Here is a 23,561-nt window from a genome sequence, read left to right as displayed (position 1 = left end):
AAAGAATTTTGGTGTTGGAAAAACATTTAGCGTGTTTTATATTTTACCGGGCATTGAAAAGCACAGTTTACCTTACCATCAATCTTGTGAACGACATTTAATTTTTCGAACCACAAAATATGTAACAATAGACTATTTATCATTTAAAAGAATAGAGGGAAAAACAAGCATCAGATGAGAAAAAGGTGGATTACATATTCAAAAAATTTGTCTTTAGTATCAAGAAGGAGGGTCACACTTTTAGAAAATAGCTCATAAAGTTTGAGATGTACATAAATATCACAGTAGAAAATATCACTATTGGATCAGACAGTTCTGGTCCTGTTGCGCGTGCCGTTAATCGAGAGGAGCATTGGTCCGACTCAAACGGAGTCGCACCACTAACTGAGTTGCCTGGTCCACAACGGGAGCTTTTTCATGTCTTCGACGCATTGGCGCCATCTTGCTTTCATGGTAAACTGCTTTTTAAATCAAAGTCCTCGATTCTCACCATGCGGTCCACCATGAGTTTAATTTACCATGTCAATTGCAAAGCCGACTCATCCAGCTCGAAAAAATATAAATAAAAAATTACTCACTTTATAACATATTTAAATCGAATGTTATAAATTTACTAACAATAATATATACGATAATATAAATAAATAATTATGATTATTTTTATAATAAAATCAATATCTGAAAGCTGAAATAAATAAAAAAATTACTGAGTTTTTAACATTCGAATCGATCAATGTTGTAAATGTAATAATAAAATAATATATATGATAATATAAATAATTATTATTATTAAAATAATATCAATTAGGGATGATAACCGAAACCGATAACCGAAAAAACAGAAATTTTTAAGAAACCGAAAACAAATTTAATATAAAAATAGTTATTTCGAAATTTTAATTTTGTTTTTTCGGTTTTTAATTTAAAAGTAGACAAAATTATACAAAAAAAATAAATATTATTTGCTACAAATAATTAATGCAAAATTTTAATGAAATAATATTAATTTTGTTGTGAAAATTGTACAATGTGTTCAACTATTTAGAGATTCAATGTTTATGCTTATAAAATAAATTTATACATAAATTGAGTAATTATAATGCATATATTTTGTTCAGCATAATTCAAATTCACACAAATATTTTCATTCGTATTAATATTAGAGGGAAATCGAAAAAATTTCGGTTGCCATCCCTGTATCAAAAAATAAATAATATTAAACTTTATGAAAAATTTAAGCAATAAATAGTGATGTTATTTTTATCAATTTGAATAAATTTAAATGTCGTTTTAAGAAATCTTTAAATTTCAAAAAGGTAAAAAAAAATTTTACATAGCCAAACTTTTATGTTTTAAAAATAATTACTTAAGTAAAGTAGTGACCGTAACATAACCTCAAACTGAAAAATATATTTTTTTTAATTTTCCCGGAATTAAGATGTCAAACTTTGTGTCGAACATTTGCAAGTTGTCCACCAGGGTTTGTGTGAAAGCGGAGTCAAAAGTGTCGAATAATTTTTACAGTTTCTCACTTACTTCCGAAAAAATACAAATCTTAATTGATTCCATCTTGGTTGTAATAATCGAAATATCCATTCCGTGAATTTTTCAAACTAAAAGTCGATATAGTAGGTTTCGTCACACAAACCCTGGTGGACAACTTGCAAATGTTCGACACAAAGTTTGACATCATAATTTCGGGAAAATTAAAAAAAAAACAAAAACTTATAAGAGTAGCCGAATAAAGTGAAAAAAGGACTATGAGATTGTATTGGCATGGGCCCTCCGTAGCTCAGTGGTAGAGCATTCAACCGGCAATTGATAGGTCCAATATTTTTTCACAATTTCTCACTTACTTTCGAAATAAAAAATAGTTTATAACCATGTTTTTAACGCATAAACAAATATAATAAATATTAATTTCAAATACCTTTTGGAAATTAAAATATGATTCAATTTTCAGAAAATATGAAGTTGAGTCAAAATTTTTCGTTACCCTAATAATATTTTCAACTTTTTGTTTTTTCTTTCAGCTTAGATAAAAAAAAATATTTTTTTGGCAATTTTTATATAGCTTATTTTATTTACTGCAACATTCATTTTTTCCATATTTTTAAAAAAAGTTTCGTCGTCGTTAACATTTATAACGTTATTGTCACAACACACTTTACGTTATAAATACGTCAAAAATGAAGTGAATGACACATAACTACAGACGTTCATTTCTCGTCTCAAGGCCCTTCTACAGTCCAAATTTTGACCCTATAACTATTTCCATTTAGAGATACAGAATTTTAATGGATTTGACAGTTTTACATTTAGGGCTTGAGCAGAATAGAAACGTAATCGCAAACGCGGTTCCATAACTCATTCTTCCGGTTGCGTTTGCGATTCCGGTTCTATTCTGCTCAGGCCTTTAACCCCGGTCTCCCCTACGAATTGTTTTATTAATTCATTTGTTACATCATATTTTTAAAAATATTGGAAAAAAACGAAAATAGAGAATATTGCAATGAATGAAAAAATTATTTTTTATAAAAAATTCAAAAAAAATACCACTGTCGTCTGAGATGAAAGAAAAAAATCGAGACACATGAATAATGCCTAAAATTAATGTTAGAAATTTTTATTTTAATAGAATTTGATCAGATAGAAATTTTCTTATAGTCAAATTTATATTTTTTTAAATTATTTAACCGATTTAAAAAATTCTTGTTGCATTCTCTTCTGTGGAATTTTCTTTAGCGGCTAAACCTCGAATTACTCAAAACTATCAAAATTTAAAACAATGGCAAGCTTTTGAAAATAAAAACTAAAAATAAGAACGTTATTTTTTTATATTAAATCATTCACAGAAAGCATAAAAATAAATATTATTAGTATATTAGAGCCCGGTAAGAAGGCTTTCATAAAAAAGCATTGGAATTATTCAAATGCTAACAATTCCCTTTTTGTCAAACTTGTATGATTCCCACGAGCCATAAGTAATAATAAGGGCGCACTCACACCTCTGGCTGCTTGCACAGGCAGCCAGTGAGAGCCAATCAGAGAGTCAGTAGATTTAAATTTGAATTTTCTGTCTCTCTTACTCTTGTACGTTTTCTGCGTGGTGGGAGGCTGCCTGTGCAGGCAGCTGGAGGTGTCCGAGCGCCTTAAGGGGTTAAACCACTCTAGAGCCTCAAAAAAAGGCTAACTTTAGAAATTTTTTTCAAGAAAAGTTTATATGTACTGAAAAATATGTTTACATATCTTTATTAGGTACACTTTAAAGAGAAAAAAAATATACTTCATTATTTTTTTTTAAAATATCAAATTTACAGGTACGTGATAGGAACCCTTTCTGAGAGGAATCACGTCGCGGCCGGAAAGGTTTTAGCTCCAATTTTCATCCTAGAACAAAAAACAAATTTCTTTCTATTTTTACATCTTAAAAGCTAGAGAAAGACGTAGGGGATTTTTTTCAATTGATTTTTGCAAAAATGGCGAACATTTTAAGGAAAAACCGAGTTTTTTACTTAAAAAATTGACACTAAATTGTTTATAACAAAAAAAATATGCAACATAAAAAAAATCCGTACGTCTTTCTCTAGATAATGTTATTGAGAAGCTACAGTTGAGAAAAACGAGTTTAAAGTTTTACTTACGACTTTTTGGATATACCTTCAATCTGCAATGCCTGCGCCGTATAATTGACCTTCCAAATTAAAAAGTGTTTCGACTTATAACTGATATTGTTTCTTATTCTATACACCCTTAGGCGCCTTTTAAAGCAAAAAAAATTTTTTGATTTTTTGAAAATTCTAGAGTGGTTTAACCCCTTAAGGATATATTTCACTCGGAGTTCTAACTTGGCAGCGGTAGTGACCGGACGGAATATGTTCCGGCACTCCATGCATTTACTAGTGATTTTGTTCTACCTTTGATTTGTTCAAACAAGTTTTAGTTCATTTTTAGCCAAGTTCTGTGATGTGAATACATATGATTTGTTCTGCTTTTGAAAGCAACTATATAACCTTTTTTATTAAACCGTTCGTTCTACCACGTGCTCTCTGAAGTGTTCTGTGAAGTTTGTTCTAATCCTGATCCGTTCTGAGTTTTGTTCTATAAGCGAGTGTGACTTCTACCCTCGCTCATCGTAACCTCTTTGTGAAATATCCAAATTTTTTGTGTCACCTTGAGAATCCATTTTATTTTCATTCTGTTCCGTGTGATTTTTCATAAATTTTACTAGTTTTATCTGAGTTTGAGGTGACTCACTGTTATTGTGCTGTGACCTCTGCTGTTTATAATGCTTTGAGGAACTATGTAAACATGTTTTGTATATCTGCGGTGTCACCTTGCAGTGTTATGGTCTTCGACAGTTTAATATCTTAACTGTATACCCCTTGTTCAAGGTTTAAGTATATTTAAAGTGTTTGAAACCCGGTGTTGACATTTTCCCGCGTTACAAATACAATTGATGTTTCTCACTCAATTTGAGTTTGTTTCTCATTGTTTTGCCCAGAGGGAGCTTGACTACAGTAGTCTTACTTTAACCTTCCATTGTGTTATTTTTCTGATTGAAAGTTAGAAACTGTTATTGAGATCAATTATATATATCAATGTATGGGCTATACGCTTTGAATTCAATTCTCACATGTATTTTTCTTAGGGGAGTTTATTATGATTCATGAATAGATTCAACTTATGGCAAAGTCATTTTCCTTGTACTCGACTTGTCCGTTTCCAAGCGAACAATATATTTGATTCAATCTCAAATTTCCTATAAGTTGGATTTACTTTGCTGTTGTCTAACCTGTATTACCAACAGTGTAGCATATAGTGTATTCTAGAACTTTTTCGTCTTCTAAGTTTATTGTTCTGACAGTTGGCTAAGCCTCAAGTCATTTAAGAAGAAGAAGAGAAGATATATTTCACTCTTTACGGGAGCATGATGAGTAGAAGTTGTAGAACATGGCAGCACAAGCGCCCCTTGACGAAAATTATGGAAATACAGATTATCCACTGTTCGTGTTTGTGCTTCCACGTGTTTTTCTGTTTTCTTCATTTGGATTAAAAATGTACCTAAATATTTCTATTATTCTTCAAACGCTTATTGTAGAACTAACTTTAAAAAAACCGTTGTTACAATTCATCATTATACAAATAACATATACCGACTTGTTTTATAAGAGGGTGTTAATCATCGCTAAGACTGTAAACTGTACCAATTGTTGGTTGTGATAAACTTTGTATTTTCCAGCTTTTCAGCAAAGGGCGCTTTAGCTGCCACGTTCTAAATTTCGATCATCATGTTCCCTAAACTGAGGACATTGAATACATAGAGTGAAGTCTCCTTATTATTACTTCGTGTCCACAAGGTATAGAAAAATTAATTCTTCTTTGAAAGCTGTACCTAACTGAAACATAACCCTGATTTCACCTTGATCAATAGTTTAGTGAAAATTTTGTTACCACTACTAAAAGACACTAAAGAAAATAACAAATGAAAAAAACTTTATTTTATAATAAATTTCGTCATTGTAAAATACTTATAAAAATTTAGTGGATGGGCGTCAATGGGAATGAAGCCATTTTGGGTAAGAGGAACTGGAAACGGAAGCACTAGCACTCGCGCATTTGTAGTAATAAGTTAGGTTAAAATTGTATGATTAGATTAAGATTTATATGTAAATCAATTCTTTTAAAATAAATTTGAAAAAAATATTAAAGCAAAGTATTTTTTAATTTGATTTTTGGATATTTTTAAGTACCTACCAACATTAAAAAATAATATTTTTTATATATATTAATAACTAAAAATTCTTTCCAATATTACAAAAATAACAAGCTATTATTTTATTTATATGTATAAAAACTTTTTTAATGTTTCCAAAAATTTATGAACAGCTTCAGGACATGTATTAGTTTTTACTATGTAAAATTGATATAGAAGATGCTTTTAGCCATGTTTGTGCCTGAGGGATAAAAAATAATTTTTTTTAAATTGTTAAAATTAAACGAATTTCTACCTATGAAAAAAATATGTTATTATAGTAGAAAATTTAGTTTATTAGATTTAATTTATTTATTTCCTAAATATATTTGAAGCTAAATTTCATAAATTCTAAAAATTTTCATTTTTATTGAAACATTAATAATATATGGATAAAAATATCTTAACTAGAAGAAGAGAAAGAAAAGAATCTTATATTATAACACTCATTAGCTTCGACAAAATTGACAAAGAGAATATTTAAATCGAAACAGAGCGAGGGTATCGAAAATAAAGCTATTCAGTTACATAATAAAGATGAAGTAATTTTTTTTCTCTCATAATTTTCAATGCACAAAGCAAAACTAAAATTTTTATCTCTGTATTCAAAGCTGTATATCAAGAACTGAAACTAAAACCATAAAAGAAGTGGATCTAAAAAAATTCCTTTTTGGAGAGATATTTATTCTTGATAAAAATATTTTACATGCATTTTCTATTTTACATAATAAAAATTTTTTACAGGGTCTTAAAAAGGGTTTTATAAGAGTATGTTTAAAAAAAACATATATATCCCATTTGATTTTTTATTCAGATATTGAAAATAAATATAAATGATGAAATAAATATTGTTTTAATAATAATTTTGACACTAATGCTTTTAAATTGTTACTCGAATTTTTATCTCTATAATCGTTTATATAAGTTGTTTGCAAAAAAATACACCATGAGATGCATTGTAAAACTGTTTTGTAGAAAATAGTAAAAAGAATAAGTACGTGTTTTTGGAAGTTTGAAAATTTTAATATTATCTGCTTAAATAATTTATCTTATTAATAGCTTAGGATCAGTTGTGGTTAATGGGGACAAGAGGTTTTGGAGCTTAATTTACAGATTTAAAATTAAGTTCAACGTCAATATTTTAACCTCAGATCACCTGTAAAAGGTTTGAGTATTGCCAAGCTTTTATCTTGACAATTGGCGCAAGATAATTCAAATTATCGCTCAATGCATAAAAATTTGAAAATCAAAGTCAAACTGTTTCAGTATTTTGTCGAGCATTTCAAAAAAAAAAGACTTAAAGATCATACCAAATTTTTTTCTTATTCCTTATGACTCCTATAACAGAAATTCACTTGAATTTTTGATTTTTGTCATTATTAACCAAATTAACAAAAATCAAAAATTCAAGTGAATTTCTGTTATGGGAATCATAAAGAATAAGAAAAAAATTTGGTATAATTTTTAAGTCTTTTTTTTCAAATGCGAGACAAAATACTGAAATAAAATGAAAAATAAAATAAAAAAATTTTAATTGGTTCAACTATTATATATCTACTAAAAAATTTTTTTTCAAGTTTTTTCATCCCTAAATACAGTAATATACTTGAGGAAACTTTTTTCTTAATACTTTCTCAGAAACTATACTGTCTCCATTTACCCCAAATTTTATGAAATTTTCTAAATTTTGGGATAAATGGGGACAGTCAGTTTCATGCGTTTAAAGCTTATCTAAATTTTATTCTGCTGCATAAAATTAATCCTGGGAACGTCAATAACAACTTAAAAAAAATAAACACGCAAATATTACCTTTTAAAGGAAGAAACTTACCCCAACTGACCCTATATACTTTTATAATTTAACTGATATTTGTCATTTAAAATTATTTAAACAAATTCCATTTGTTTAAAAAGTATTATTTTTTATAAAAATCGTAGTAATAATTTATAGATATCCACGTTAATTTTAATAAATAACAAAATTAAGTTATTATTTATTAAAACTAGTAGAACCTATACTTATTACTGGTATTCATTTATATATTCCCTTGATTAAGTATATTTTTCAGTGTCGAAAAGAATTTTAATTCAATTTCTTATAAGTTATAAGTTATAATTAAGTTATAATTTATTTGCTTGTTTTATTACATAAAGTAAATACAAGAAGAGTTTCGTTTTTAACAGTAAAACAAAAAGGTGATCAAATAACAGACTCAGAGTCAAGACGATCATTAAGGATTTGCAGAATCATGTAAACGAAATCTTTAATCGTGGAACGATCACTCGATGACATTACCGCGATCCAACCACTTGACAAATCATTCATATTACAAACATGTGGGAAATATCTTTCACAAATATGTTTGCAAGCTGGACAATTCACTAAAATATGGTACAGGCTCTCATCCTCAAATTTACAAAAAGAACATGTTTCGTTCGAACGAAAAACATAATTTCTTTTTCCCAAAAAAACTCTGCAAACGTGTACATTTAAAAGCCGAACCTGAGCAAAAACTCTCTTTAAAAATAGGGGTAGTCGCATGAGTAGGTATTGCTGGGTTCCTTCTTGTAATGCAAGTTGTGAATAAACTAAAAGACTTTTCGAATGAATCTTACTATGAAAATCATTATTTTTTAAATATGCTTCATACTTTTGGAGAATCATCCCTTCGTCAGCCATCATAGAGTCCCTATTTAAATTCCTCCACATGTCCACCAGGTCACAAACTTCGAAAAAATAACGAATCTGAGAAAACCAATTAAATTTCTTTTTTTCATCATTTAGGGCCAACCTCCTCAGCCTCTCAAAGCAACGCCTCGGGTACCGAGAAAATTCCATATTTAAAACTTTGTTCAACCAAGACATCACCCTTTTGAGGACTGAAAAGGATATATGCAAAATTCCGGCTTCCAATCTAACCGCGTATCCCGGTGAACAAGTGGGTAAAAACAAAAGTTGTTTAAAAAATGATTGTTGGGTTTTCTCTAAAAAATCTAAATGTTTTAAACCCCAAACTTGGACACCATAAAATAAAACACTCAGGGATAGACTATCGAACAACCTTTCATAAGTACTCCATGAGTCAGCACCGACTGCCCGGATGACTCTCAAAGCAGATCCAAATGCCACATTTGCCGAGCTAGATGCTTTTTTTGCCGCGGGAAAAAAAGTACAGAAACTATCAAATGGAACCCCCAGATACACATACTCATTTACGACCTCCACACGATCTTTCCCAAATTTAAAAGATTTAAATTTCCTAGCGGAAGAGTTTCCTGACCGAGTAAAAATCACCACTTTAGTTTTATTTACATTTACAGTTAAATTATTCAGTTTACAATAAGAATCTAATGCCTCTAGCTTTTTACTTAACTCCATTGGAGTATCGGACAAGCACACATAGTCATCAGCAAATCCAAGCATCAAAATCTCTAACATATAATCGATTGAAATACCCCTGCATCCATGTTCAACAAAATGAGTTTCTATATCGGATGTAAATAATAAAAATTCATACGGGCTAAGGACTTCGCCTTGAAGTACTCCCTGCGTGACACTAACATTGTCTGTGCATCCGTCTTTCGTTTTGATACACGTTGTTGCAGAATTATAAAAATCACGTAGCAAATTAATAATTTTTGTGCTTAGACCCAGCGAATGTAACTTATTCCACAAAAGGTGGTGCGACACAGAAGGAAAGGCCCCCTTGAAGTCAATAAACAAAGCATAGACTACCGCGCCCGGCGTTCTTAAATGAATTTGAATACTGGATGAGAGGGTAAACAAATTATCCACGCAGCTTCTGTCCCTCCTGAACCCAGACTGAGATTCAGGAATCAGACCCAATTCATTGGCCCACGAAACAAGACGATTGCACAAAACCTGTGTAAAAATCTTGGCTATACAGTTGACCAATGTAATGGGTCTATAATTGTCGGTGTCAAAAGAGTCCCCCCTCTTAAACAGCATAGTAGTAACAGACCTCCCCCATGCTTTAGGTACCATCTCTTTCTCAAATATTTTATTAAAAAAATGTTGAATGAAAAAAATCCAATTCGAAGGTAAATTTTTGTAGAAATCGTAATTAATCCCGTCAGAACCAGGGGCCTTTCCGTTCTTACAGGAAGAAATACTTTCGATGATTTCGTCGGTCGTAATATAGCTATCTAGAATGGGGTGGGATATTCTCAAGAAAACGCAATCACCTACAATACTAACGGGCTGCTGCGGAAAACATTTACATAGATATTCGTACCAAACGTTTAGCATAATTCCACTCTGTTGTTTATTTTTAGGACGAAATGCATTGATGACCTTCCAAAACTGACGAGAATCCCTACAATTTGCAATTAAATTAATTCTATTATTAATAAAATATTTTTTCTTTTGTTTTTGAATTTTAAAAAAATTTCTTTTACTTTCAAAATAACACGACTTAGAATCGACGGAAAAATTTTCCATTCTGCAAGTCCTCAATGCATCCGTCATTTGTTTTTTAGCCAGCTTGCAATCAACATCAAACCACGGTCTACATTTTATGTGCGTACGGGGTGCACTTTTTCTGATCATACCTAAGTCGACTGCAACCTCTCTTATCGCAAACAACAAAGCCTCATTGAGCTCATCAATATTCAAGTTTATACTCCCCACTTCCCTTCTCCACTCCATAGCGTTGGCAAAAGCACCGGCTAAATTAGTGTTAAAAGTAGGATTGGCAGAACTGTCGGTTTCTAAAATTCTATCAATTACAATGGGAGGAGTCAAACTCAATACTACAGGGAGGTGGTCTGAAAGAGAAGCCAATGGGGAAACCAAAAGATCACTCAGCAGAGAGAGAGCATCGACAGTACAGAACACCAGGTCTATCACACTCATTCCTTGAGGACCGAGAAAAGTAAAATTTGCAGGAGAGTCACTCATAGCTCGACCATTTAACAATAAGAAATCATTGATCTCCATATTATCTATCAACTTTTTCCCTCTTGAATTTGCGACCATGTCAAATGAGCACCTCTCCATAAAAAAGGGAAAGGAAAAATGAGGTGAATCAGGATCAAATTGGTTCATATTCGAAACTCTACAATTAAAGTCTCCTCCCAATATAATAGGCAAATCTGGAAAATTTTCTCTAATATAATTAAAATTACAATTTAAACTATCCAAAAATAAGCCCAAATTTTCATCAGGAGATAAATATATTACACCCAAAATAAAATGGAGCGAAAAATAATTCATTTTGATAAAAATCTGATCTTTTAATACAAAGAGTATGTCAACAGAATAAAATTTGGTATTATAGATAATAATCAAACCTCCCTTCGCTCTACCATAGATATTTTCCTTCGTCGCAGCAGCACTAATTATCTTGTAATCACGGTTTGGAACACTCACATTTTCGTATACATCCCATGACTCACATACACAAAGCACATCTCTAACACTCAGCAAACCATTAATGTCAGCTAAATTTTTATATCCTCGGACGTTCCAGAAAATAATCCTAGGCGATGAATCAAGGGAAGTCTGGATATGACGCTTAGAAGATCTTTCCTCTGTTTGGTTCCAAAACTCTCGTTGCTATTTATCTATGTTGGTACTCTCATCATTTGAAAAAAGTCTCCTAGAAGAAGTGGCAAGTCCCTCCCTCATACTATTTCGGTTGGATGTTGGAGTATTGGCATTAAGAAACGAGTGTAAAGTGTTTTTGACTAAAGTCGACTTTTTTAAGTCCTTCTGCTGATCCTTTCTAGGACGACCTCTGCTTCTAGTAATAGCCAGGCCGGGGACAAGGGCGGAAGATTTCGTTGCTGTAGGAGTTGACACATCCGAGTTAGCATTATTAATATCATTATTCCCAAGCGACAATAATAACTCATTAAATTCTTCACAATCCATAGGTTTGTTATCCCGGAAAATTCGATTACCTCTCAGGTAAACATTCAGACCAGCTAATTTAAGATTTCGAAGTTGTTCCAACAAGACTCTGCGTTTGTCTCTTTCTTCTTTCGTACGATCGTTTGTTATTATTAAATTCATTGATTTGAATTCCTTCACCTTGCTGAAGGTTAATTTTACCCATTTTGATGATATGAATTTGATTATAACTGGCCGATTACCTCTGATTTTACCAAGCCTATATGAGTCATCGATTGCCAGCTCTGGAATATCCAGTCCTACATCCTTAAAAATGTTTAATAGTGACTTAGATAGGTTATAATTCAATTTCTTATAATTTTTTTTTTATTGAAATATGATCTTGATTGCGCTTTTCTTATCAATATTAGAAATATTTTTATTTTAAAAATATATTATTTCTATTAAATTTCTTGTGTGATTTAAATTTGTCGAGTTCGTAATAGTCTACTTTCTTTTGTTTTTAGTAATTATTTAAAACAAAAGTTTAAACTCACCACAGTATTAACATATATTAATTTTACTTAAATATTTACTTTTAAATGTATAATGATAGGTATTTACTTTGATCAAAAAACGAAAAATTGTTACAACCGTACCCGGAATAGCAGCATCATTTAGAAAAATTGTAGACAAAATCTGAAAGCATCAAAAAACCGATAAAACCTTACTGTTAATATACATTAAAAGTTTAAAAATATTTACTGATATTCAAAAAACAATTTTGGATAAGAAGAAGGAGGTATTTCCTTTAAGATGAAGAATAGAGTTTTCCCATGAGAAGAAAGCGCTTTAGGACGAAAGTTTAGTTCAAGTAATTTAATTTGTCTTTTTTATTTTTCAAGAATTTTTCAATTCGAAGGGTTATATTTTGACCGATTGAACACAAAAAAATGTTTTTTAATGTAAAATTTTCTGCCCTATAGATTTTTGCTATCAAAAAATGTTTTAAAATCACTTTTAAGGGGACTTTCTGGTTTAGAATTTCAAAAAAATCGATTTTTTTTTTTTGCTTAAAAATGTTCCACAGTGTAATAGAATTACTGTCCCAAAACGTTTTTTAAAAAATATGTACAAAAACAAAAGTTATAACAATATTTATGACGGTATGTATTTCAACAACAATCTACAGTTATCTTATTTACATATTTGGTGTTCCTCTTTTATTGATATTAGCTTGAAACTTGTTACTCGAGGGTTTTTGGGGTCGCTGATTACGAATTTGATGTCAGTTTTTGAAAATACAAAATGGCGGATCCAATATGGCGGACGAAAAAATAAAAATTCAACCGGATTTGCTTAAAACTTGTTACTCGGGGGTTTTTGATGTCGCAAGTTTTAAGCAAATCCGGTTGAATTTTTATTTTTTCGTCCGCCATATTGGATCCGCCATTTTGAATTTTCAAAAACGGACATCAAATTCGTAATTAGCGACCCCAAAAACCCCCGAGTAACAAGTTTTAAGCAAATCCGGTTGAATTTTTATTTTTTCGTCCGCCATATTGGATCCGCCATTTTGGATTTTCAAAAACGGACATCAAATTCGTAATCAGCGACCCCAAAAACATCTGGATACGAAGTTCTGTTGTAATAAAAAGTTGTTTGATATTCATGACTCAATGAATTATGTTATGAAAACCTTGAACGCGTTTTTCTCGAAAACTCATTTTTCAAACTGGTACAGAGCTTTTTTCGAAATCTACCGAACCGATTTTGAAATCCTAAAAATTTTTCAAATCTTTATTTAAAAAACTGGTGCCTAAACCTCTAAAAACTCATATTTCTACCCCCTGTGTTTTTATATGGAGGTAAATTGACCCAAAAACACGGCGTTTTTGCGAGTTTTTGAGAAAAATATACATAAAAAATAAAAAAACCTTTAAAAAAAATCGTTTTTGAGGTTTAGGCCCCAGAATAAATCCTTATGAAGAGATTCCCGTTTGGAACTTGAATTTATGTATTACAGGTTGCCCGGAATCTAACGTACCAAAAAAAAGGTATCTTTTGGAAGACGCCACCTACAGCTATGAAATTGAACTAAATACACTCAAACATATTTTTTAAATTTTCTCTACGCAATGTGCTACAATGTCCAAAAATAGTTTTTACAATTTCTTTAATACTGTTCTTACAATAAAAGTTTTAAAACCTTCCTTTTTTGTCAATTCTAAACCAGAAAGTCCCCTTAAAAAGGTCATTTATAATTTATAAATTACCCATTTAATTTATTTTTCGCTATTTTAAAAAAAATAATTCCTTTCATGTTAAATAAAAATGTAAAAAGTATAATGAAAAATTAATTAGAAAAATTATTACATTCACAATATATTATTTAACAAAATGCAAACAATAAAAATACAGTAGAATATAAATTTACTTTGCAAAACATGAAATTTTCAAAAGAAATGTAAACTGAAAATATATATGAAAAAATGATTTAAAATTTATGAAATAAAGTATAAAAATAAAGATTAATAAAAGAAAAGTCACAAAAATGTTTTTTTTTAAAATAATTTAGCACATTTAAAAAGAATTAATGCATTTTTTCATCCAAAAAAATATATATTTATAGAGAGAGAATGAATAGAAAATATAAGCATGATGGCGCAGATATTTAAATGGAAAATTTTCTAATGAATACGTGTCAGAAATAAATGACACATGCCTTTCAACAATTTATAAAAAACTGAATTGTTGAATGATCATAAACAACTTATTGGAAATCGATATATTTGAAATTTTCTTTTTTAATTATATAAATAAAGTTCATGACTGCGCATTGTTATAATAATATTTTAAAAGCTTTAAAATAAAAACTTATACTATTTACTTATACTAGCGCCTCTGACAGCCTTTGGCCGTCTCTGTTGCTTCTATTCTTTGTCCATTCAATTTAATTTTCAATTTATGTTTCATAATTTATTACAATTACTTTATTAAATATTTAATAATATTGTTAACAAAATGCAAAAAGGCATGTAATTATAGAGAAAGTTTCAAACAGAAAAATAATAATCTATTATATTTGTAAAATTTGTCTAAAAATAATAATAATTGTTGAATAATTTTTTTTAAAACTAAAACACTTTTTTATTCAAGGTAATATTATTTTCATAATAATTTAATTTATTACAATTATTTTATTATAATTAAATAAATTTCATTATTTTAAAAAAGCGCGTGCTATTTTGTCTTGGGCCAATCAAGTGATTTGAACTAAATGTAAGTTATGTTCGTTTCTGATTCATGACAGCTGCAAATATTTACAACAAATAAATGCTTATTGCAAGTGTATATTTATTGCAATTAAGTAAGTTATGCAAAATATATATGTGGAACAATAATTTAAGGTAATTTTTATAAAATGAATATTGATTTAGATGCTTTGGAAAGCAAAGTTCATTTTTCTTACATTCGATTTTTTCGACCATCGAGATATTTCGATAAGAGATATCCTTTTTAAGAAAGCATATAATTTAAGTTTAATCTTTATATTTTTGTTTCATTTTTATTTTGCATTTTTTCGTATTTATTCAGGCGAAGACTCAACTTTTTGCGATTTTTAATACATATTTACATGCATATAAAACAAAATAAAGAAAGGGCAGATGAAAATATCAAAAAAGAAAAAAACTGACAGTGGAAAAATTTTATTTATTTTTTTTAGTTACCAAGTAATTATTCAAATGAATTTTTTAGACGAATTTTAACAAGAGAATGAAAAAGAATTACATTGTTGTTTCTTTTTTGTGAATTTAATAAAATAATTTAAAAAACACATAATATTGTAGATGAAATATATATTTTATGAAAATTATAAAATCCCTGAGAATTTTAATATTAAAATAAAAAATTTAAGTCAATTTATTTTCAAGACTTGTCCTGAATTTTAGATTGAAGAGACTATAAAAGGAGGAGTGAAAAATTAAATAAAAAGATCGTAATAAGCTCGCTATTTTTCTTTTTTTGCTTTTAATTTCAAAAAATACTGCTCTACGTCTTAAACTGGAAACGATATCTAGGTCACGGTTAGCTGAGAAATCTTTTCGTTATCAGGCTCCAAACTTCCTATTTTTCTTATGATTTTAATTTTTTTTATCTTTTAAGAAATCAAGAGACGTAAATATAACATCTTTATAACAGATAATAATATTAATGTCACAGTCCTCTTACAGAACAATATCTTGTGTTAAAATTCAGTTGAAAATTATTATAGTACTTTGCTTTGTTCCTGTAATTGGACAAAAACTTCTGACAGTAAAGTCTTAAATGATTTTAACAGGCCTTACTTTGTTTCATATTTTAGTGCAATTTACAGTAATTTTTAAGAAAATTAAAAATTGTAAAATTTTTATTTTTTCAACGCAAAATAGTTGATTTATTCATGTGGACGGTTGATTGAAAATTCAATTACATTCAAGTAAAAAAATGATTTTGAAATCATCCTACTAGAATCTTATTCATATTTGAGAAAAAACCCGGCTGAAAAAACTTGTACAAGAAAATGTACAAGTTCTTGTACATGTTCATAAATGAACTCCTACATTTTCTTGTACATGTTCAAGTAATGTTCTTAAACAAGCTCAGCATCCAAAATTTGCATAAATATATGTACAAGAACATGTGTACATTTTCTTGTACAAGTATATTTTCTTATCCAGGATCTTGTACAAGTTCTGGTACAAGAACATGTCTCTATTCCGGATGCTTAATTTTGTTTAAGAACATTACTTTAACATGTACAAGAAAATGTACAAGTTCATTAATGAACATGTATATGAAAATGTACAAGTTCATTAATGAACATGCATAAGAACTTGTACATTTTCTTGTACAAGTTTTTTCAGCCGGGGACACTTTTTAATAATGACAAATATTTGACACTTCAAGCTAGATATATTCAGTTCAATTGTTAAGAACATTTCGTGGAAAAATAAAATGTGACAGATTAGAGTTTATGTATTAATTGTCTGGGTTACAGAAATACTGAAATTTCCTATATGCAACAGAAAACTATTGCGCAGACATAGAAGCTATAGAAACTTAGTGCGCAACAGGTACACTTTTAACAAAATACACTCGTGGCCAGATATGCCTACTCTTTTTTGTCCTTTCCTAACGCACGTGTTACCATGTCAATACGTGTGTTAGAATTATTACTGGAGTTTCAAGTAATTATCCCAATAATTTATTTCATAAAGAAATAATGGATTATAGTAATAATTACTTCAATACGGAAGGTTGCCATTGTCCCCACTCATCAAAATCTACATTTGCTATTTGTCATAATTATCGTTAATTACTGCACTCTGATCTAGTAAAAATTTAGTGGCTTTATGGAGCATTTACACCTTTGTTATACAAAAATTTTTTTCTCTGATTTTCCGAAATGCAAAAATCTGATTGGTTGTCCATTATCAATCAGATTGTGAACAACTAATCAGGTTTGTGTATTTCGGAAAATGCAAAATAAAAAATTTTTTTTACCAAAAGTGTAAATGCTCCATTATTGTTAAAATTGAAAGTTACTATAAAGTAATTAAATTTTCACTAAAGCAGAGTGCGATAGTTCACGAGAATTATAAGACAAATGGCGAGTGGAAATTTGGTGAGTGGGGAGAATGGAAAGCAACCTATAGCAGGATAAATGAACCTCCGGATCGTAGAAGGGCACACGCGCCATTTAAAATACATTGCGCGTATGCCCTTCTACGATCCGGCGGTTCAAATGATCTGTCCCATCTGCACTTGTGAGAAAGCACATGGGTATTGACCAATGGCAGAGAGATCCATTGGCAAATCCCCACATTGGTGCATCAGATGCGCAATCTATGGTAGAAGTGTTGTACTATTAGTTGAAAGCAACTGTTATCTTGATTTTGTGCGTCAGAAGCACTGCAAGTGACATCAGATGCACTGTAGGGGACTTGTTACTCTGGAGTTTTTGTGGTCGCTGATTCCGAATCTAAAGTCAGATTTTCAAAAATTCAAAATGCCGGATTCAATATGGCGATGTATTTTCAAAATTGATCATATTTGCTTGAAACTCACTACTCGAGGGGTTTCTGCGTCTCTAATTTTGATTTTGAATAACATGATATTCAACAAAAGCTTGTGATGTCCTTTATTTTGCAATTACTTCCATGTTGTTAAACCCACAAACAACGATGTGGACGTAGGAGACTGAATATAGGTAATTGCATAATAATTTATACATATTTATGTCTATTTTAAAAATTGACAAAAAAAAAACTATAAATTCTAAAAATACTCAGTTACTAAAATTTAAGAAAATCTGTCAATATTTAAGTATAAAATTTTGTTTGTTATAATAAACAAAACTTGTTTTAGCAATTTTTTCAAAACCTAAAATCATATTCCAGTATGAAAAATTTTTAAAAAGTAATTTTTAACTATTTTACATATTTTTCTTTTTCTCAATAACTTTATTTTTTGAAAAAGTTGAAATTTTTTAAAATCTATACAATTGATTGATTATTTAAAATCTTAAAAAATGACAATTTATAAATCAGCATTGAAAAATAATAGCAATTTTGAGAGAAGTTCAAATTTTTATTTTTTAGAATTTCGAGTTTTATTTTAAAAATTTTTAACAATTTTTTAAAATTATGTAATAATTTTAAATAGTAAATATTGCTAAGAAGAAAATTATTATAATTGTACAAGTTTTTTTCAACTCGAAGGAAACCATTTGTTCTTGACTAATGGTAAAGAAGAATTCTGTGTAAACGAAAAGCACAGTTTTGTGCTTTCTAGTGCATACCTTCAGTATGTATAATATCATAGGAGTTCAGAGAATACTTCTTTATCCTGTTTTTTAAGTTCAAAAACTCTCTGACTTATCGACAAGCGTTTATGAAAGAAAAAATCAATTTCAACCTATTTTTTGCATGGACAAATTTTACAGAATTGATTTTCTGTTTAAGAATATTCCATACAAAAAAAAGTTCGAAGTAATTATTTCATGTTTATGTAAACAAAAATGGAAAGAAATTTTGCAAAATATTTTTTTTCAAATAAACACATTACAAGTAATATAAATAATAATAATAATAAGTAAGTCAACAGATATAAATTATTTAATAATGCGGTTAAAAACTAAATTCGTTTTAAAAAAATTAATAAATTTACTAATAAAATATATTACAATTGAAATAGTTTTATAGAAATATTAAGGAAGTAATATTAAATCTAAAATTAAATTAAATTTTATTAATTCAAATAGTACCAAATTAAATATTTCCAATTTTATTTATTGAAAAGCATTAAGACTAAATTTATGTCATAAAAGATTAAAATAATCTATTTTTTATATTAAATTCATTTTTGAAGTTTGTAAATGTAAACGTTTCTAAGTTCAATTTTTTAAATTTGCAATAATTTTAATCTTTGGATGAACTATTTCAATCTTCTATGGATTAGATTCATTTTTAGATGTTGATTTGTAAAATTGATTTATATTCAATTATCAATTTCATTGCAAGATTCCCAAACAATAACGTCTAAAGATTGTCAAGAAATATTAGCAATATTGCCATGTAATATTGTGACTATATTCTATGCTGTTTGGGAACAAATAAATAATAAATTATTTGAAATATCAATTTTGAGGGCAGTAAAAATTTTTTTTTTGAAGAGACACAATTCTTAGAATTGTATATTGAAAACTAAATCTAGACAAATGAAACTTCATGTAAAATCTAAAAGTATCATGAAAGTTTAACAACAAGTTAGAGAACATGGTCCTGAAGTTTAATAAATTTGTTTCAGAGGAGTTAAACTTTAACTACATGTGAGAACAGTATCTCCTGGTTTCCTAATAAAAGTAGGTTACTGAAAAGGAACTATCCGGAAACATCAATTTTTCTATGTATATATAAAAGTAAAAAGCTCATCAAATAAAAGAATTTCTCAAAAAAAATATAACTGTATAAATGATACTGAGATAGGTAAAGCGCTGATTTCTTTAACCCTCGAATAGAAAAAGTTTTCTAAAACAAGATTAAATTAGTTGGAGAAAAAAAACTATAAAAGAAATAAATACACTCATATATTTTTCTCGTAACTATATTTTTAATTACAGTTAGCTGTCTGGAAGCAATTATTTTTAAATATAAGCAAACAATGGACAAATTTACAAGGACTTGACTTTGTCTCAAAGTACACATCCACATAGTATGTACGTTAGGGACGCATGGATATTCCCAATTAATAAGCTTGAATTTCTATGTTACCGAATTTTATAAAGTAGAATTTACATTGAATTGAATTTACATATTTAAGAATTTTTATTTAACTGAATTCACATTTAAAAGAATTTTTATTTAATGGGACTTTTATTTAACTGAATCTTCATTTAAAATAATTCTTTTGACTGAGTCGAATTTATAAATATCAGAATTCTTATTTCACCAAAACTACATTTCCCAGAATTTTTATTTGTTCAAATTGTAATTTGATGGAAATCTTATAACACCGAATTCCCATTTGACCGAACGCAAATATTCGACAGAACAATTTTGGTAGGAATTTAAAAATTAATCAATCAAAATTTTCTTCATTATTTCTGATTTGTTAATTTTAAAATTCGTGCCAAAACTTTTCTGTCGGATATTTGTTCGACCATTTGCAATTACGGTCAAATGAAAATTCGGCGATTTGATAATTCTCTCAAATGACAATTTGTACAAATGAAACTTCCGACAAATAAAATTTTGATGAAATATGAAATTCTGCTATTTTAAAATTCGACTAAGTAGAAATTCTATTAAAAAGTATTCTGCTAACTAATAATCTGTTTAAATAAAAAATCTCTATTGAAAATTCGGTTAAATAAAAGTTTTGTCAAATAGAAATTAGATTACATGTTAATTCAGTTAAGTCAAAATTCTGTTAAATGAATATATTTTTCTCAATGAAAATTAAATTAAAAAACAATCATGTTAAATTAAAACTTTGTAATAAGAGAATTTTCCAAAGTAAAAATTCTATTAAATAAAAATTCGGTTAACTAGAGAGTCTGTTGTATAAAAGTTGTAAGAAATAAAAATTCCTTTAAATATATGAATTCATTTGAAATATGTTTTTGAGATTCGCTGCCAGACAAACGGTTCGTTCATTTGATAGAATTTCTTTTTATACGAATTTTGATATAACAACATTTTTAGCAACCGAATTTTTGCTTGGCAAAATTTTTAATTTACAGTCATTTTCATTACATACCTTTATATTTAAGAGAATTTTAATTTAACAGAATTCTCAATCAATTGAATTTTATCTGATTCGAATTTTTAAATGACAGAAATTCTAATTCACCGAATTTTAATTTGTCCGAATTTTAAAAATTTGTTTGTTTTTCATTTGTTTGAAATTATAAATTGTACAACAAAAAACCGACAGAAAGATTTCGGCGCAATTTTTTAAAATTGACCAATCACATTTTTCTTGATAATATCTAATAGGTCAATTTTAAAATTCGTGCTAAAACTTTTCTGTCGGATATTTGTTCCGTCATTTAAAATTTCGGACAAATGAAAATTCGGCAGCCAAAAATTTTATCAATTGAAAATTCGTACAAATTAAAATTTGGTAAATAGGAATTTCTGTCACTTAAAAATTCGAATCAAATAAAATTTAATTAAATGAGAATTCAGTTAAATTAAAATTCTCTTAAATAAAATGTCATGTAAAGTAAATGATTAAAATAAAAATTCTGCCAGAAAAAAAATTCGGTAGCTAAAAATTTTGTTAGGGGGGAGGGGGGGCAAGCTATTTGTTACGGTCAGCCAAAAAAATTGAATTTCCCTGTAATATTAACTGACCAGCCTAAAATTAATTGAAAATCTTAGGAAATGAGAAGAATTTATTTCTAAAAAATGAAATGCTATTTTGTAGGAATATTAAAATTCTTGTTCATATCTCAGTAACTTTTTTATAGATCGACTCGAATTTCAATAGTTTCCTGAATTTGTACCATTTTCATGAGACTGACATTTATTTAATCTCCTGGAATTCAAACTATATAGAAAATAATTATCTCTGCACAGAAAGTTTCGACTATGGGGTGATTAGATAGTATTGACATAGTCTACTTATACTACTAGAAGTTCCCAGTTAACAATTCCCAGTTGTAGGAAATTCCCCCTTCAAGTTTCACCACACTAAAGACAAGTAAATTACTTTGGATTGATTGATAACACATCTATTATTATATCGCATAAATAATCAAGTTTAATATTGTTACAAATGTTCATTTAGTTATAATGACAATACCCAGATAGCACCCAGTTCGCATTGCAAGTTTGCAGAAAAATTTCTCAGAAAAATTGCAGGAAAATTTTATGACAAATTTTAAGAAAACTTGCGGACATTTTTCGACAAAAATTAAAAAATGTCATTGTTGTAAATATGATGATATTTTGTACTGCAAACCTTTCCTAAAGGAAAGGCGACTAAAATCTATTGCGCAGCCCTAAGTGCCATAGAAAACTACTGCGCATGACATGAACTTGAGCCAATTATCAGCAAATTTTCTTCAAGTTTGCCATAAAAATTTTCTGCAAATTGTATGTAAAATTTTTCTGCAAACTTGCAATGTAAGCTGCGTAAAGCGTGGACATATAGCTATTTGCCACAGTTTTGCAGCAAATTTAAATTGCAAACTAAGAAATTTGGCATTGTAAACTTGCTGAAGAATTGCTGCAAATTGTTGTGCTATCTGGGTAAATTCATTAAGTACATTAGTATGATAGTTTTTTCAATTATGAGGCATTTTACGTGTAATGTCCTAAGTTGAAAAATTAATTTCTTGAAGAAAAAGGAAACTTGGGAAAATTGTTGTTATTCCTAATAGTAAAATATCCCCAAAATTTTTTTTGACTTTTCTGAAATTTTGGAGGAGATAGAGGCGGTTAATTTTATCAGTTTTCCCTGACACCGCCTACTATATTTCAATTTTTGCTGTCTATAATCTAATTTAATCTAAAACAAACTTATACCGAAGTCCTCTAGTACGACTGTTGGTACTTAAGTCGCAAGACCCATTGCACCTCACCCCGGCAAGCTCGAACCCAGTCTCCCTCCCTAGAGTCCTGTCCTGTTCCAAAAGTCCAGTAACTCTTCTACCGAGAGGTCGCGAATCCTATCTGGGTCTACAAAGGACCCAGATTCCTCTTCTGCATCACAAAATCTGGACCTAGGTGAGACGTTTCTATCTATTTTGTGCTGATGATAGTTTAAAGGGCAATGTCCTGTGAGCATCCTCGCCACTGCTCTAACTCTGATCTTGTTGAGTTTTAGAAGGGACTCGGCAAAGACTCTGTTGAGTTTGAATCCCAACAGAGCCTTGGCCTGTCTACCTACGGTAGTCTGCGCCCACTTTCTCTCATGACATCCCCTAGACAATCTTTCAATGGCCCCTTTCACCGCGCCTGGCATAATGCCTACCGTCGGTTCCGGACCTACCATAGTCACCTCAGACCCCCTACGGGCTAGGATATCCGCTTCCTCATTTTCTTTGATTCCCGAGTGTCCTGGATTACTCAAGGCGTTTAAAGCCGACTGACTATCGACACAGACATTGATTCTCTTGCCAGATTTTCCTTTTTCAAGACAGATCATTGCGCAAGTCATTACAGCGCAGACCTCTGCCTCCCAGACCGTGGTGTAATTACCTAAAGATAATGTCACTGTAGTGGCATTAGACTTACAGTATACACCCGAACCTGTGCCACTTTCCATCTTGGATCCATCCGTATACCATACTTCACCTCCAAGTGGACAGCCCTTTTCTCAAAGAAATAATGGTCTTAAAGCAAGGTTTGAATTTTACTCTTTTGACCATTCTATCCTGTCCCATACTGATTTCTGGGA

At 29.5% G+C, this 23,561-nt stretch overlaps 1 protein-coding gene across 7 annotated transcripts in view; it reads right to left on the bottom strand.

The window, feature by feature from the left end:
* Window positions 1–23,561, bottom strand: part of LOC127285401 (synaptotagmin-7) — an 858,561-nt gene that overhangs the window by 256,713 nt on the left and 578,287 nt on the right. The window contains exon 1 of one of the 7 annotated variants that reach the window (XM_051311401.1): window positions 77–484. The exons of 5 other annotated variants lie outside the window; for them this stretch is intronic. The gene's annotated coding sequence lies outside the window, so the exon portion shown is untranslated. Of the gene's footprint in view, window positions 1–76; window positions 485–23,561 lie in introns of those variants that run through there. One more of the 7 variants, XM_051311402.1, reaches the window with a different exon arrangement.

Source organism: Leptopilina boulardi, unplaced genomic scaffold, assembly GCF_019393585.1.
Source record: "Leptopilina boulardi isolate dan_hultmark-lab unplaced genomic scaffold, ZJU_Lbou_2.1 LbouV2_332, whole genome shotgun sequence".
Taxonomy (NCBI): Eukaryota; Metazoa; Arthropoda; class Insecta; order Hymenoptera; family Figitidae; genus Leptopilina; species Leptopilina boulardi.
The sequence above is the reverse complement of the archived record's forward strand: the minus strand, read 5'-3'. Positions and strand labels throughout refer to the sequence as shown.